Genomic DNA, 16,098 nt, shown 5'->3' on the forward strand with positions numbered 1-16,098 from the left:
GTAAGTAGTGCTCAAAGAATGATGGGACATGTCAAAAGTACACATGAGCCAGCTTGAAGAGGCTACCACTGGTCAAATCTAGAACAATTTGAAAGTCAACCCTCATTGATTAGTCAGTCATTAGTGACAGTAACAACAAATAACCCAGTGAATAAAGTAAGAAAGCAGTTTTAACAGTTTACTCTGTTTCCCCATACCCTTGACAATACTGGATATCAGCACTATTTTACGTTTTGCCAATCAAAGGATAAAAAGTAGTAGCTCACTATTATTATAGGTTTTGAAATCACTGCTTACTAATGAGGAATATTTACTGACCATATGTGTTTATTTCTTCAGGGAATTTTTGATTCATATTCTTTGCCAATATTTCAACTGGATTATCTGTGTTTTTCTTTTTGAGTTTTAGAAACTCTTATATGTTATGAATATTAAGCCTTTGTCTGCTACATACGTTGCAAAATTTTTCTCCCAGTCTTTTGCCTAATTTTAAAATTTTGCCATAGTATTTTTCAAGGGTAACTGTAACATAATAGTTGAGAGCATGGACCCTGGATCTAGGCTGCGTGAGTTCTAGTCCAGGGCTCCACAGTATTAGCTGGTCTTGGGCAAAGTATTTAATCTTGTTGTGCCTCCGTTTCCTTATAGTAAAAGGGAAATGATAATAGTGCCTGTATGATAAGATTATGAGGATGCTTAAATGAGTTAAGAGATGTAAAGTGCTTAGAACAGAAACTGTCACATATAAAGTGACTAATAATTGCTGGTTATTATACTTCAGGTGGAAACATTTTTGTGTGCGTGTGTGTGTAGTCAGTCATGGCTTCTCGATTTTCCCTCTTGTGCAGGAAGGTTTTATGTACCCCAAGAATTTAAAAATAAATGTCTTCCAATATTTCCTCGTAGTATTTTAATAGCTTGTTTTCTATGTCAAAATATATAACAATATGCCAGGCATTGTGTTGGTTGCTAGGGATACAAGGATAAGCAAGGCTGAAGGTCTGTTCCTTGCCCTCCTGGATCTTACAATGTAGTGGAGTAATGGACAAAAACCAAGAAACCAATTAATAAAATGATAAATTAGATAAGCATCATGAAACAAAAACATTATTAACTTTTCTACATACTTATAATCTCTTACCTCCTCCCCAGAAAGGTCTCTTCTCCTTGTAATGTAGTTTATACTTAGCATGAATAAAGCAAATAGATAAACAACAAGGACCTACTGTATAACACAGGGAACTCTATTCAGTATCCGGTGATAAACCATAATAGAAAAGACTATGAAAAAATATATATATATAAAACCGATTCACTTTGCTTTACAGCAGAAATTAACACAACATTGTATACTTCAATAAAATTTTAAAAAAAAAAGCAAGTAGAAAGAAAAGGGGGGAGAAGGAAATAAGTCTAAACCAGCAGCTTTTGGTAGAGTTCATCCCTTTTCCTCCATCTTTTCTGTCCTATGTATCATCTCCACCGTTCTACGTTGTAGTGGAGTTTCCTTGTAACCTTTAAAAATTTTTTTTTCATCAAGATGTAATTGACATATAACATTATATTAATTTCATGTGTACATAATGATTTGATTTTTGTATATATTGTAAAATGATCACCACAATAAGTCTAGTTAATATGCATCACCACACTTAGTTAGAATTTTTTTTCTGGTGACAACTTTTACTTTGTAAACTTTCTTCTTTTTTTCTTTTGGCCACACAGTGCGGCTAGCCACCGCGGTGAAAGTGCTGAGTCCTAATCACTGGACTGCCAGGGAACGAACTCCCCCTACCTTGTAACCTTTCAACAGTGCCTTTGCCACTGTCCCCTGAACAAGCTCTTAGGAGCTTGAAGGCTTTGGTGCAGAGCCAAGAAGAAATTACAAGTATTGAAGGATAAGGGCTAAAGAAAGGCGTGGACTGGCTCAGAAAGGACATCAGTGACCTTTCAAAGCACAAGAAGCTGAATTTCAAGGCATTGAAATCCATCATTTGTTTCTATGATTATGGATTCTGCTCACCCTTCTAACTCACAGATCAGTCCTTGGTCTCTGGTTTGAGGGCTGCTCTCCCTCCATTCAACTTTGCAAACAGTCTCATTTCCATGAATTGAAATCTCTTCATACCTAGAAATTGAGCCACTACAGTTCCATCAAAGCAGAAATTCTGACCAGATGGGTTCATTCCTCTTCTTTCAAGGATGGGAGGTACTTTATTCTTTTAAGAACAAGCATTCAGGTGGCCAAGTAGGAGAATGGTATAAGGTTTGAATGAATGGGAATGGTGGTTTGTCACAATGTATCAGGGTGGCTGAGCTATTAAAGATTTAGGCTGGGCTTCCCTGGTGGCGCAGTGGTTAAGAATCCGCCTGCCAATGCAGGGAACATGGGTTCAAGCCCTGGTCCGGGAAAATCCCACATGCTGCGGGGCAACTAAGCCCGTGCACCACAACTACTGAGCTTGCGCTCTGGAGCCCGTGAGCCACAACTACTGAGCCTGCGTGCCACAACTACTGAAGCCTGCGCGCCTAGAGCCCGTGCTCCGCAACAAGAGAAGCCACTGCAATGAGAAGCCTGCACACTGCAATGAAGAGTAGCCCGGCTTGCCGCCATTAGAGAAAGCCCGCGTGCAACAATGAAGACCCAACGCAGCCAAAAATAAATAAATTAATTAAAAAAAAAAAGATCTAGGCTATAAGTTCCAGTTGTCATCTATATAATGGAGTTCAAATCTACATTCTAGTAAAATCATAGAATACGTCTTTACAGCAGGTCTCATGTGCTGTTCTGTGTGTTTTAAATACTCACTTAATTCTCCTAATTCTAAAAGTAAGTACTATTATTATCATCCCCATATTACAAGTAAGGAAACATTCCTTAAGGCCCAGAGAGGTTAAGAGACTTGACAAAGCCATATAACTAGAAAACTGGCAGACCCAGTATTCAAACAGACAGTCTGGTTCTAGAATTCTATATACTGCTTAAAAGCTATGCTTACCTCCCAGGAGTGAGTTTTTTCTGTCCTGAAACATTTTTGGTTTTGTCGTTGTTTTTCTTTTATTAAAAAGGAACTGTTTTCCTTTAAATGACATATAAAAAAGACATCTAGGGTACACCATTCCTTGAGAATTTTGAGAGGATGAGAAACAAGGGATAGATCGATTTTCTTATGGAGTTGGATAAAGCATCCCAAGAAAAGGTGCTAATGTTTCAGAATTAAGAGTTTTGATCTTTTTCAAAATCATGGTTTCAGACTTGTGAGGCTGAGGTAATTTTCTGAAAAATTTTTTAACCCGGGAAAGGCAATGGGGTTGAAGAGGCCATTCTCCCCTGAGTGGGCCACAGTGGGAAAGAGAAAGGAGGCAGTGGACAGTGGTGGATGAGTGCCAAAATAACTCACAGGGGTTGGGGGCGGGTGATAGTTTTAATCCAGTTTTGTGAATACGCTGTTCAGAATTTTAGCCCATTGCCTCCTGGTGTCATATCTTGCGTGACTGCCTCGTTTCCTCCCAAATAATTGGAGCCAACTGTAGAAAAGAGAAGAAGCAGGCTGTTTGTGCGGTGGATCACCTGGCTGCTTCGGAAGCATCAGATTCTCACCCCCCGGGGGGGCTCTTTAGAGGCAGCCGGCACGGCACGTGGTTCATGGTCTAAATTCAGCAGCAGTGAAAAGGCAATGGGGGAGGGGTGGCAGGTGGGTAATGCAGGACTTGGGGGAGGAGCTACTGAGCAACCCCGGGATCTGGCTTCCATCGGCATTCCTAGGAAAATCTCTCCATTTGCCCCTTGGGTTTACCTCTTTTCCCCTCAGCTTTTATCCGCTGTCCAATCGGATTTGTGTTTATCTAAAGTCAACTCCCGCTGTCAGACTCAGCCCCTGTTGTCAGCCATCCACCAGGCCAGATGAATCCTGAGTCGTATTTCCAGCCTTGGTCTGGTTGGGGTGATTCACAAAGAAGCCCCAGGGGAGGAGGAGGATGCACTTAGCAGGGTCTATTACTGTCTGCGAAGAGGGCTGAGAAGAAACGCTGCAGCCTGAAGCGCGGGGTGGAGCTTCTGCCCCAGGCTTTCCCTCTTGTGAGTAGTGTTCCTTGAATTAACCCCAAGGAGAACGTCTTTTCATCCATTATGGTAGAATATCAGAGAAGACTTAATTAAGCTCAGTAAATAACACCTTCAGCTAACACAGCCATTGTTTAGCCAAAGACATCATGTACTTAACCTTTATCTCATATCTTCTTACTCCAAGAGAATTTTGCAAATGAAGGAGACTCAGAGTCCAGGAGATTTGCATTTTCATTTCTTTCATTTATTGGTGTAAGTTCCTACAGGGGGAAGGAAACTCATTTACTGAGCACCTAAAATTGGCTAGATCTGGGGGCTATATTCTTTCTTACACTATTCTATTTAATCTATTTAACCCTTACAACAATGTTAGGAGGGAGTTATATAGGTCTCCCATGTTTTTGGGTGAGCAAACGGAAACACTGAGTGAAGTAACTTGCTAGGGACACACAGCTTTAATGCCGAGGTTGGGATTCAAATCCAGATCTATAAAAATTCCACAATGCATACTTTTCTCAACATACTTTGCTTTATTTAACAGTCATGAAACATTCATTAAGCATCTAAGATATGATTTCACAGGTTGAATTCACAGATGAAAGATGCAGTCCCTGACTTCAAAGAACTCACAGCCTTGTGGAGGAAATCTGCAAGTCAGCAGACAATAGAACTGCAATGTAGCCTGATTAAGTACAATGACAGACTAAGAACAAAGTGTTTAGGAACAAAAAAGGAGCAAGTGACAGGTCCTGCCTGAGGAAGTCCAGGGAAGATGACCTTTAATTAACCAATGTCCATTGCATTCCAGGTCATGTGGAGCATGGGGGTGCACAGGAATAACAGCCAAAATTTTGTGGTGGGCACTGCACTAAATATGCATCATCTATTTAATTTAATCCTTACAGCCTTGATCCTGAGTTGAACTTTGAAAGATGGCAAAAGGAAATGGAGGCACACAGTCTCTTCCAGCCCTCCTCTGCCCATGGTACTACCTCTAGGCTGTTAGGAGAAGATAATGAGAGCCTTGAATAGTGAGACTTAACCTGGAGCAAAGGCCTCATTCTGGGCCTGAGGGCAGGCAGATGAGACAAAGGCTCTTTTGCTACTCATGCTGCAGTCCTAGTGACTAGCAAGGGAGGGCCAGTGTCCAAAGTGGCTTTCACTATAGTGTCAAAAGTCCAGGAAGCCTATCCCCTTTGTGGTCTGAAGGATATTAAAATTCACTCCAGCTTGCCCCAGATACACCCCTGCCGTGCCTAGACTGCCTGCCAAAAACCAACCAGCCTTGATGATCTTGCCTGCTTTGCCCTACCCTTCTAGATTGTTCCCTTGTGTTCTCTCGGGAAATGTCACCTCAAGCTGTGCTTCCATTGTGTCCTTTACTCAATGAAGTGCTCAAAGCAGAGAGGTTATTTTCAAAACTGTCCCCGTCCAACCAGAGTCACCACATAAGAGCCCTAGTTGGGTTCCCAGAACTTGGATGTCACATTGATAATAATAACTAAATTCAATTGAGAACTTACCAGAAGCCAGACTCTATGTTAGGAGTATGACCCACTTCACTTAATCCTTAAGCCAACACCAGGTGGCATTATTACCCTTAGCATTTTACAAATGAAGAAATTGAAGCTCAGAGAGGTTCAGAAACTTGCCCAAGGACAAATGACCTGAGATGGAGATGGAATGGGAACCTGGAATCTGTTTCATTCCATAGCTGACCTATGCTGTTTTCAGTGTCTGAGATGAAACTAGGAAATGTCAACACATAATGCATGAGGCATCTTCAGCCAGCCTTCAACATGGTCTGTAAATCTATAGTCGAGGAGACTTAGGAACACTCAAGCCCATGAAAGAAATTTAATTGATTAATACCAACATAGTATTATTCAGACAGGTAAGGTGATACTTCAGTATACCGGGGTCCCTTTTAAGGAGATACTTTAAAATTTGGGGGCTTCCCTGGGGGTGCAGTGGTTAAGAATCCGCCTGCCAATGCAGGGGACACAGGTTAGGTTCAGGCCCTGGTCCGGGAAGATCCCACATGCTGGGGAGCAACTAAGCCTGTGTGCTGCAACTACTGAGCCTGCACTCTAGAGCCCGTGAGCCACAACTACTGAGCCTGCGTTCCGCAACTACTGAAGCCTGAATGCCTAGAGCCTGTGCTCCAAAACAAACAAGAGAAGACAGCACAGTGAGAAGCCCGCACACCACAACGAGGAGTAGCCCCCACTTGCTGCAACTAGGGAAAGCCTTCATGCAGCACATAGCCAAAAATAAAATAAAAATTAAAAAATTAAATTAATCATGTAAGAAAAATATTATTTGTCCACCAACACTTTTTTTTAGTTCCCTGACTATGGATCGAGCCCATGTCCCCTGCAGTGGAAGCACAGAGTCCTAACCAATGGACTGCCAGGGAAGTCCCTCCACCAACACATTTACAACATTTAAAATGTTATTAACGGTAAATACACACGGTTAAATGTATTTTAACCGTGTGTATTTAAGGTGTGTTGAAATTTAAATGGAAATATAATCGTATGTCAAAAAGGACACCTGTAACTTGATGATTGGGATTCTTACGGTTTACTTGTTTATGAATTTTTGCATCTTATATTTCTAAAAAAATCAACTATTTATATTGTGTTTCTAATTAGTCATCTTAAGAGAAAATATTACGTTTCTAAGAGATAAAGAGTGACCTTTTTGGGCTATTATTTGTAAGCACCTTTCAAATAACATTTATGAATATAGGTAGTCTTTTTTTATTTATTTTTTGTTGTTGTTGCTGTACACGGGCCTCTCACTGTTGTGGCCTCTCCCGTTGCAAAGCACAGGCTCTGGACGCGCAGGCTCAGCGGCCATGGCTCATGGGCCCAGCCGCTCCACGGCACGTGGGGTCTTCCCGGACCAGGGCACGAACCCGTGTCCCCTGCATCGGCAGGCGGACTCTCAACCACTGCGCCACCAGGGAAGCCCAATATAGGTAGTCTTTATTCCCCCATAAATGAATAACAAGCCCAATTGGATATAGTTGTCCCTATGGGCAGGATACCATAGTGTTTAAGGGTATGGAGATAGACTGCCTAGGTATAAATCTTGGTTCCACCACTTAATAAATGTGTGACTCTAAATAAGTAATCTCTCAGTACTTCAATTTCCTCATCTTTAAAAAAGCAGTGAAATAAAAAAAATTACAGGCATACCTGGGAGATATTGTGGGCTTGGTTTCAGACCACTGCAATAAACCCAATACTGCAATAAAGCGAGTCACATGACTTTTTGGTTCCCAGTGCATATAAAAGTTACATTCACACTAGTCTGTAGTCTATTAAGTGTGCAATAGCATTATGTCTAAAAAAATGTACATACCTTAATTTAAAAATTCTAAAAACGCTAACCATCATCTGACAAGGCAGGGTTGCCACAAACCTTCAATTTGTAAAAAGCATAATAAAGAGAAGCACAATAAAACGAGGTATGCCTTATAAGGTTGTGAAAATGAAATGAGTTAATGCATGTAAAGCCCATATGCATATAAAGTCCATTTTAGAAAATCCAGAAATTATAGAAAAATAGAGACAAAACCAGAAATCACCCAATCTCAGTAACTTGATGGGCAGTGGCTAATCCTAGTGGTGCTTCTGTACAAATTAGAAAAGTTGGCCCTTCCTCAAGATACTTGACTGCCATTAGCCAGGCAGTTGTCTAAATGGGGGCACTGTTTAATAATTACACTGGGACATCAGGCATAAACCAAGTGTCCTGAGCAAAACAGGACATTTGGTTACCGTGTCTGTGGATGAAAATGTAGGATGCTTTCAATTTGAGGCTATTACTGGTTGTGTTGAGATGAACAAATTTGTACATAAAGTTTTTTCTGTATTTAGAATTTAGGCTAGATTCCAGCACCTAGCAGGCACACAAAGGGTATTTGTTGAATAAAAATGAATGAATGAAAGGGGGGAAAGGACTGGAGGGATAGGCAGACTGAGATGGAAGGAACAGAAAGGAGAGGATGAATTTGCTAAATAGTATGCTACATTATTTTCCAAAAGGGTTATATCAGTAGTGGCTGTTTCAATTTGTGTTAACATATTTTTTTTAATTTTTAAATTTTATTTATTTATTTAATTTTGGCCACACTGCACAGCTTGTGGGATCTTAGTTCCCTGACTAGGATTGAACCCAGGCCCCTGGCAGTGAAAGCACAGAGTCCTAACCACCGGACCACCAGGGAAGTCCCCAATTTGTGTTAACTTAGATGAAAGATGGCATCTCATTATTATTTGCATTTCTGTAATTATCAGTGAAGATGAATATTTTCCATATGCTTATTCATTTATTTTGGCTGTTTTTTATTGTGATTTTATGAAATTATATAAATTCTTTATAAAGATATTAACCACTTATAATTTTTCTTTGCAATTATTTTTTCAGTTTAACTTTTAATTTTTGTCTTTTTTTTCACATGGTGATTTGCAACCTTCATGCAGGAAAATTTATTGATATTTTGTTTTGTAATTTATTTTTATCATATTAAATCTTAGAAATTTCTCTTCCTGACAAAGATCTGATATTCACTTCTATTTTTTTCTCATTATTTCTTTCAGGATTTGATTTTAAAATATATTTACCTCTTTAATGCATCTACCTGGAATTAGTTTGGTAACTTTCTTTTTGTAAGCTAGTTATTTTAATATCATTTGTTGACTATTCGTTTCTCATTGATTTCTGATGTCCCCTTATGGTAAAAATTCATATATATGGGATCTGTCTCTGTGCTATCTTCCTCCATTTGGTAATTCTTTAAATTGTAACTTTTTTTTGATGTTTAAAATCAATCCAGGAAAAGAATATGAAAAAGAATATATGTATATATATAACTGAATCACTTTGCTGTACACCATAAAGTAACACAACATTGTAAATCGACTATACTTCAATTAAAAAAGAAATCAATCCAAGTGGTCAATTTAGCTTCAGTCAGAGTGATAACTGCCTTCAAAACTATAGTACCTGTGTGGAGAAAGCCTGGAAGGACACTTAGTTGACTGTGGGGGTGAGAGGTGACCAAGATCAGGTAGAACATCATAATCACTTGAAGCCAAGACTCCCCACCCTCCCCCCATAAACAGATAGAGAAATAAATAAATAAATGTTCTACAAAACACAGCATGTTTTCCCTTAACAAAGGAAAGCCATAACACAGTGAGACACTTCAGTTAATCCAGTATTTGTTATTGAGAGAGGTGATCTAGATTCTAATTAGATCTGCTGGAAGATTTACCCAGGTATTGAGACCAAGCCTTCCGATAGGTTATTTGCTTGGGGGCTCAATAACAATAGAGTGACGGAGTGTGCGCAGCTAGCTGCTTTCCAAGGAGATGGAGGAAGGGGCATGGCCACTGAGACACCTAGTGGTGAGGATCTTTACTGCATTGTTAGAGTTTGCCAGCTGGGCCCATCTAGGAACCCCTTATTACCAGGGAGGGTGGGTTTGGGGAGCTTAGGTGCCCTCTTTTCTGCTCCAAAATAACTTGAGACCTCTATTGTTTACGTGAAGCTACAGAGATAAGTGCTGATAGATCCGGAAACTGAATAGCCTCTGCAAAGTTGGATCTGTGAAGCTAAATTAACACAAATTAAGCTGACCAACATGGTAACTCAGGTCCTGGGATAGAGTTGAAGACATAAATTTAGCCAATTCAATTAATATTCATTAGGGAGCAGCAATGTGTTTCATCAAGCGTATTATCTCCATCCCCTACCTTCTACGCCTCATGAAAAGTCAAACCAGAGGATACTTATACTTTCTATTTATTGAAATTATAGTTTGAATTGTAAGTTCACCCATATTCAGAATATTGCAGGCTGAAGATTGTTCTACATGCGATTCAGCATAATTTTCCACACATTTGAACTAGGGAGTTATGTTTAATATCTGAAATTAGTCATTTATGACTAGGGGCATTCTTCAGTGGTTCAGAAAAGGGAGATTAATGGATTTGTTAATTCACTCATTCGTTCATTCATTCAAAAATATATTGAGTATCCACCACCAGGTTGCAGGGATTTGGTGGTTAAGAGAATCTCAGTCATTGCCCTCATGAGCTTACAGACTAGAGGGTACAATTTAGAAACTCTGTACAATACAGTGGGATGAGTGTTATGAGAGTACAAGTACAGGGTGCCAATCAAATGAAGCAACTTTGTCTTTCTTTGGGGTCACAGATGGCCTTCAGAGAAGGGTAGGTATAAGTCAAGTCCTAAAAGATGGATAGGAGCTAACCAAAAAGTGGTAAGAAGGTAGCTAGGGAAAGATTATTTCAGGTGAGAGCAAGTTAAAAGAACTAAAAGGCAGCCTGTGTGACTGCGACAAAGAATGCAAGAGGGAGAGACGACTGGAGAGAAATGTGATGGCCAGGAAATGGAGGTTCACCTTAGGAACTTAAGAGTTTGTATTTTTCTCCTATGGGCAATACAAAGACAACAAGGAGTTTTAAAGAGAAGAGTAAGAAGCATCAGATTTGCTTTTTTAAAAGATAATTTTGATTGCTGCCTGGAAAATAGAAAGAGGGCAATTGTGACACCATTTTTTTTTTTTTTTTTTTTGTGGTACGCGGGCCTCTCACTGCTGTGGCCCCACCCGTTGCGGAGCACAGGCTCCGGACGCGCAGGCTCAGCGGCCATGGCTCACGGGTCCAGCCGCTCCGCGGCATGTGGGATCTTCCCAGACCAGGGCACGAACCCGTGTCCCCTGCATCGGCAGGCGGACTCTCAACCACTGCGCCACCAGGGAAGCCCTGTGACACCATTTTTAGGAAGCTTTTGCAAAGGTCTAGGTATGAAATCATGTTACCATGATAGCTTGGATTACAGTGGTGGTGGTTTTTCAATCTGTAAAATGGGTAAAACAATACTATCAATCTCAGCATTGTAATGAGGATTCAATATAAGGTACTTGCTACAGTATCTAGCATATAGTAAATGATCAATTAATTTTGGTTATTGTGGGACTTCCCTGGTGGTCCAATGGGTAAGACTCCGCACTTCCAATGCAAGGGGTCCAGGTTCAATCCCTGGTCGGCGAACTAGATCCTGCATGCATGCTGCAACTAAGAGTTTGCATGCCACCATTAAGAAGCCCACATGCCACAACTAAGACCCGGTGCAGCCAAAATAAATAAATAAATATTTTTAAAAATTTTGGCCATTGTTATAATGTTGGCTATTATTTGAGGCAGATATTTCTTATCATACTAAAGAATTTTCCTTCTGGTACACACACTAAACTTTTAACAATAGGGTGTGAGTGAGTGAATGAGGATTGGATTTTACACTAGAAACATTCATTACTTGAATCCTTTATAGTTAATGTGTGTAATGTACTACTCATGTAATTTTTTAAAATTAATAACTAAGCATGTAATTGAACCTAAGAGTCAATATCCAGAATGAAAGAGGAAAAGCTATAGCAGAATGGCTAAAAGCCTGAAATTTAGTCAGAGAGATCTAGATTCAAATCCCAGCTCTATCATTAGCTGTGTAACTCTGGGAAAGTTACTTAGCTTCTGTAAACCCCAGTTTCCTCATCTGTAAAATGGGAATAATTATAGTATCTAGATCATAGCATTGTTTTGAAGATTGAGATAATGGAGTGCCTGGTACAAAGTAAATGGTCACTAAGTGGCAGCTATTCCATTATGTGAAATGGAGGAAATAAGCACATTTCCACTTCCAGAGGTGACTCGTATAATCTGAACACTTCTTCACCCAATAAAATAATAAAGATTTTTTTATAAGAATTATCCTCCTGTTCCAAATTTTAAAAAAATTCAAAAGTCAGTGAGTGTTGAATTTTATCAAATGCCTTTTTCTCATCCAAATGCTTTTTCTTATTTGATTTATTGATGGGATGTATTAGTTTAATACTTTTCCTCTAATATCTTAACCACTTTCCTAATATTAAGACATTCCAGGACTTCCCTGGTGGTGCAGTGGTTAAGAATCTGCCTGCCAATGCAGGGGATGCGGGTTCAAGCCCTGGTCCAGGAAGATCCCACGTGCCACGGAGAAACTAAGCCCGTGCACCACAGCTACTGAGCCTGCGCTCTAGAGCCTGCGTGCCACAACTACTGAGCCCAAGTGCCTAGAGACCGTGCTCTGCAAGAACAGAAGCCACCGCAACAAGAAACCCGTGCAACACAACGAAGAGTAGCCCCTGCTCCCTGCAACTAGAGAAAGCCCATACACAGCAATGAAGACCCAACACAGCCAAAAATAAATAAGTAAACTTTTTAAAAAAGAATAAAATACAGTACAAATCAACGTATCTATGAAACAAAAACAGACTCACAGATATAGAGAACAGACTTGTGGTTGCCAAGGCGGGGTGGGTAGGGGAGGGAAGGAATGGGAGTTTGGGATTAGCAGAGGCAAAGTATTATATATAGGATGGATAAACAACAAGGTCCTGCTGTATAGCACAGGGAACTATATTCAATATTCTGTGACAAACCACAAAAGAATATGAAAAATAATATATATATGTATATAACTGAGTCACTTTGTTGTACACCAGAAATTAATACAACATTGTAAATCAACTATACTTCAATAAGCTTTATATAAAAAAAAATAAAAGTCATTACAAACCTTGCCTCTTCGAGAAGAATATACTATCCAGACTTTTTTTTTTTTTCTTGCGGTACGCGGGCCTCTCACTGTTGTGGCTTCTCCCGTTGCGGAGCACAGGCTCCGGACGCGCAGGCTCAGCGGCCATGGCTCACGGGCCCAGCCGCTCCGTAGCACGTGGGATCTTTCCGGACTGGGGCACGAACTCGTGTCCCCTGCATCGGCAGGCGGACTCTCAACCACTGCGCCACGAGGGGAAGCCCTATCCAGACTTTCATTACTGAACTCAATTTGTCTTTTGGGCTATAACATTCAAGAGCCTCTGATTTTTTTCATAACAATAGCTAGTATTTATTGAGCACTTAGCAAGTATACTAAACACTTCACATAATCCTCACAACTTCTCTAAGGAGTGTGGGAGAAAAGTGAAGGACCTTGGGACAAGGCCCTAGAGATGAAACCAGAGCCTGAAAACTGTTACGTTTTCTTTCATTCATTCAGCATATTTATTAAGCATCACTGTCCTCATGTCTGTTAGGTACCAGAGGTACAGCCTTAAAGAACTCTTGACAGAGGGACTTCCCTGGTGTCGCAGTGGTTAAGATTCCGAGCTCCCAATGTAAGGGGCCAGGATTCGATCCCTGGTCAGGGAACTAGATCCCACATGCATGCCGCAATTAAGAGTCTGCATGCCACAACTAAGGAGGCCTCCTGCCGCAACGAAGACCCAGTGCAACCAAATACGTAAATTAAAAAAAAAAAAGTTGACAGAATCCCAGCCTAACAGAGAAGACAGACAATAAACAAGTGAAGAAATAAACAAGATAAATACTACAAATTGTGAAGAGAGCTCTCATATACATCACATATAGGATGGTGTAACAGAGGCAGGGAGGGCTTTTCTGTGTGACATTCAAGCTGAAATAGAAGAATGAAGAAGCCACAACTCTGCAGAAAGTTGGGGGAAGAGCACTTTGGGCTGAGCAAACAGCAAGACCAAATAGCTTGAGACAAAAAGCATGCAGACAAAGTAACTTGATAAATCCTAAGAAAAGATTAGGGCTCCCTGTGGATGGGGTCTGAGAACTAGAAAGATAAGACTGGGAAAGCAGGGACTTCCCTGGTGGCGCAGTGGTTAAGAATCCATCTGCCAATGCAGGGGACACAGGTTCGATCCGTGGTCTAGGAAGATTCCACATGCCACAGAGCAACTAAGCTCGTGTGCCACAACTACTGAGCCCACGCACCGCAACTACTGAAGCCCACACGCTCTAGGGCCCGTGTGTCACAACTACTGAGCCCGCGTGCTGCAACTACGGAAGCCCATGCACCTAGAGCCTGTGGTCTGCAACAAGAGAAGCCACTGCAATGAGAATCCCGTGCAGTGCAATGAAGACCCAACAAAGCCAAAAAAAAAAAGATACACTTTGGAGGTAGAACTGATTTTTTGATTTCGTGCAGAGGATAAATCCTTGTTGTTGTTAACTATATGATGCTATTTATCATGCTGGGGAACACTGGAAGGAACAGGATAGGTTGATAAAATCATGAGCATGAGCTGATATGCCAGCTAGACCTCCAAATGTAGGTGTCTAATAAGTAGTTGGATAAGTTGGGAGCTCAGAGGAGAGCTCTATCCTACCATGGTAATAAAATGTAAAAATTGTTAACATTTAGGGCTTTCCCTGGTGGTCCAGTGGCTAAGACTTCGTGCTCCCAATGCAGGGGTTCGATCCCTGGTCGGGGAACTAGACCCCCACATGCTGCAACTAAGACCTGGTGCAGCCACATATATAAATAAATAAATATTTTTTAAAAAAGATTATTAACATTTAGATGGTGTTTGAAGTGTTGAAGAGACTAGATAAGAGAACCTAGTTGTTAAAGCGGGCCCAGAACTGAGCTCTGAAATATCTCATCATTTAGGGGTTCTAAGATGGAGAAGTCAGCAAAGGAGACAGGACACTTAGGCAAGAGGAAAATCACAAGGGTGTGGTGTCACAGAGCCCAGTAAGAAAAGTGTTTCATGAAAGACAGAGTACCACCTATTTCGAATGCTGCTAACAGGTAAAAAGAGACAGTATAGAGAACTGTTTATTGGATTTGGCAACATGTGGCTTATTGGTATCCTTGAGTTGGATTGAAGTTGGATTGAAGAGGAAACAGAGGTGAGGATATGGAGACCTCTAGTGTGGGCAATTTGTTTTAGTATTGTTAGTATTGTTTAGTATTGTTGCAAAGAGGAGTGAAGAAATGAGACGACTGGGTAAAAGGGAGGGTTTGTTTATTTTTAAGATGGAAGTGATTCAGTAGAAGTAACTCATGCTACAGCAAGGAAAAATCCTTGAGAAGGTATGGGGGTGGTGGTGTGGGATCCACAGCACTGGGGGTGGGGGTTTGCCCTTTGGTAGGGGCAGAGACACATCTTTCATGGTACCAGGAAGTCAGAGATAATGGGTGCAGATGCAAGTAGGCTCGTAGCTCCTAGTTGGATGAGAATGTTCCTGATTTTTGTTTTCTCAAAGAACTATGAGAAGTCATTATTTATGGTAGAGTGAGAGAAGAGGGTGTAGGAGTTTGAACAGAGAAAGCATGAAATACACTATCCCTGGAAGTGGGAAAGTGAACTTACTAGAGAAATTCAGTAAGATTGCCAGGGAAAGTCTAATGCCCTTTTCTGGTCCGTGGTCAAAATTTAAAGTGAAAGCCTGAGCCCTTGTTAAAGAAGATGAATTCTTTGGTCCAACCAGAATTGGGGTTTTACCAGGTGAGTATATGGGGAAAGAGAAAAACAAGAGTTGTGGCAATCGTAACATCTAAACTGGGTTAACACAAGTTATGAATATAAAAATGTGAGAGAGAGTGAAAAAGTCATACATTTAATGGTTTGGCGTTTTGTTTGTTGTTTTTTGCTTTTGGCCACGCAGCCTGTGGGATCTTAATTCCTCGACCAGGGATCTAACCCATGCCCCCTAAAGTGGGAGCATGGAGTCTTAACCACTGGACCGCTAGGTGAGTCCCAGTTTGGAGGTTTTGACGAAGCCAAAGAATCAAAGTTACTAAGTTAGTTGGGATGCCTGAAATAGAGATTTTTTTAGGGATGTTATTCCTGGCAATAACAAACAGGAATAACTATATATGATGTGGCTGGGGTGGCTGACATAGGATGGAGGGAAAGATTGTTGGAGGTGAGTAGGTAAAGGATTAACAGAGTATTGGGTGGTCATCCACACAGATGTTAAATGATGTACAGAAGTAGAAAGAAAGACAATGAGCCATGAGCTAGTATTAACTGAGGGAGGAATGATCCACCCAAAGGTCCATAGATGACACTAACTAGGAGAGGTATTAAGGGAAATGGCTCATGCACTTCAAAGTAGTTGGAGATTTTGAAG

Source organism: Delphinapterus leucas, chromosome 1 (genome assembly GCF_059928025.1).
Source record: "Delphinapterus leucas isolate spDelLeu-1000000601 "Yukka" chromosome 1, BTC_Dleu_Yukka2, whole genome shotgun sequence".
NCBI classification, from domain to species: domain Eukaryota; kingdom Metazoa; phylum Chordata; class Mammalia; order Artiodactyla; family Monodontidae; genus Delphinapterus; species Delphinapterus leucas.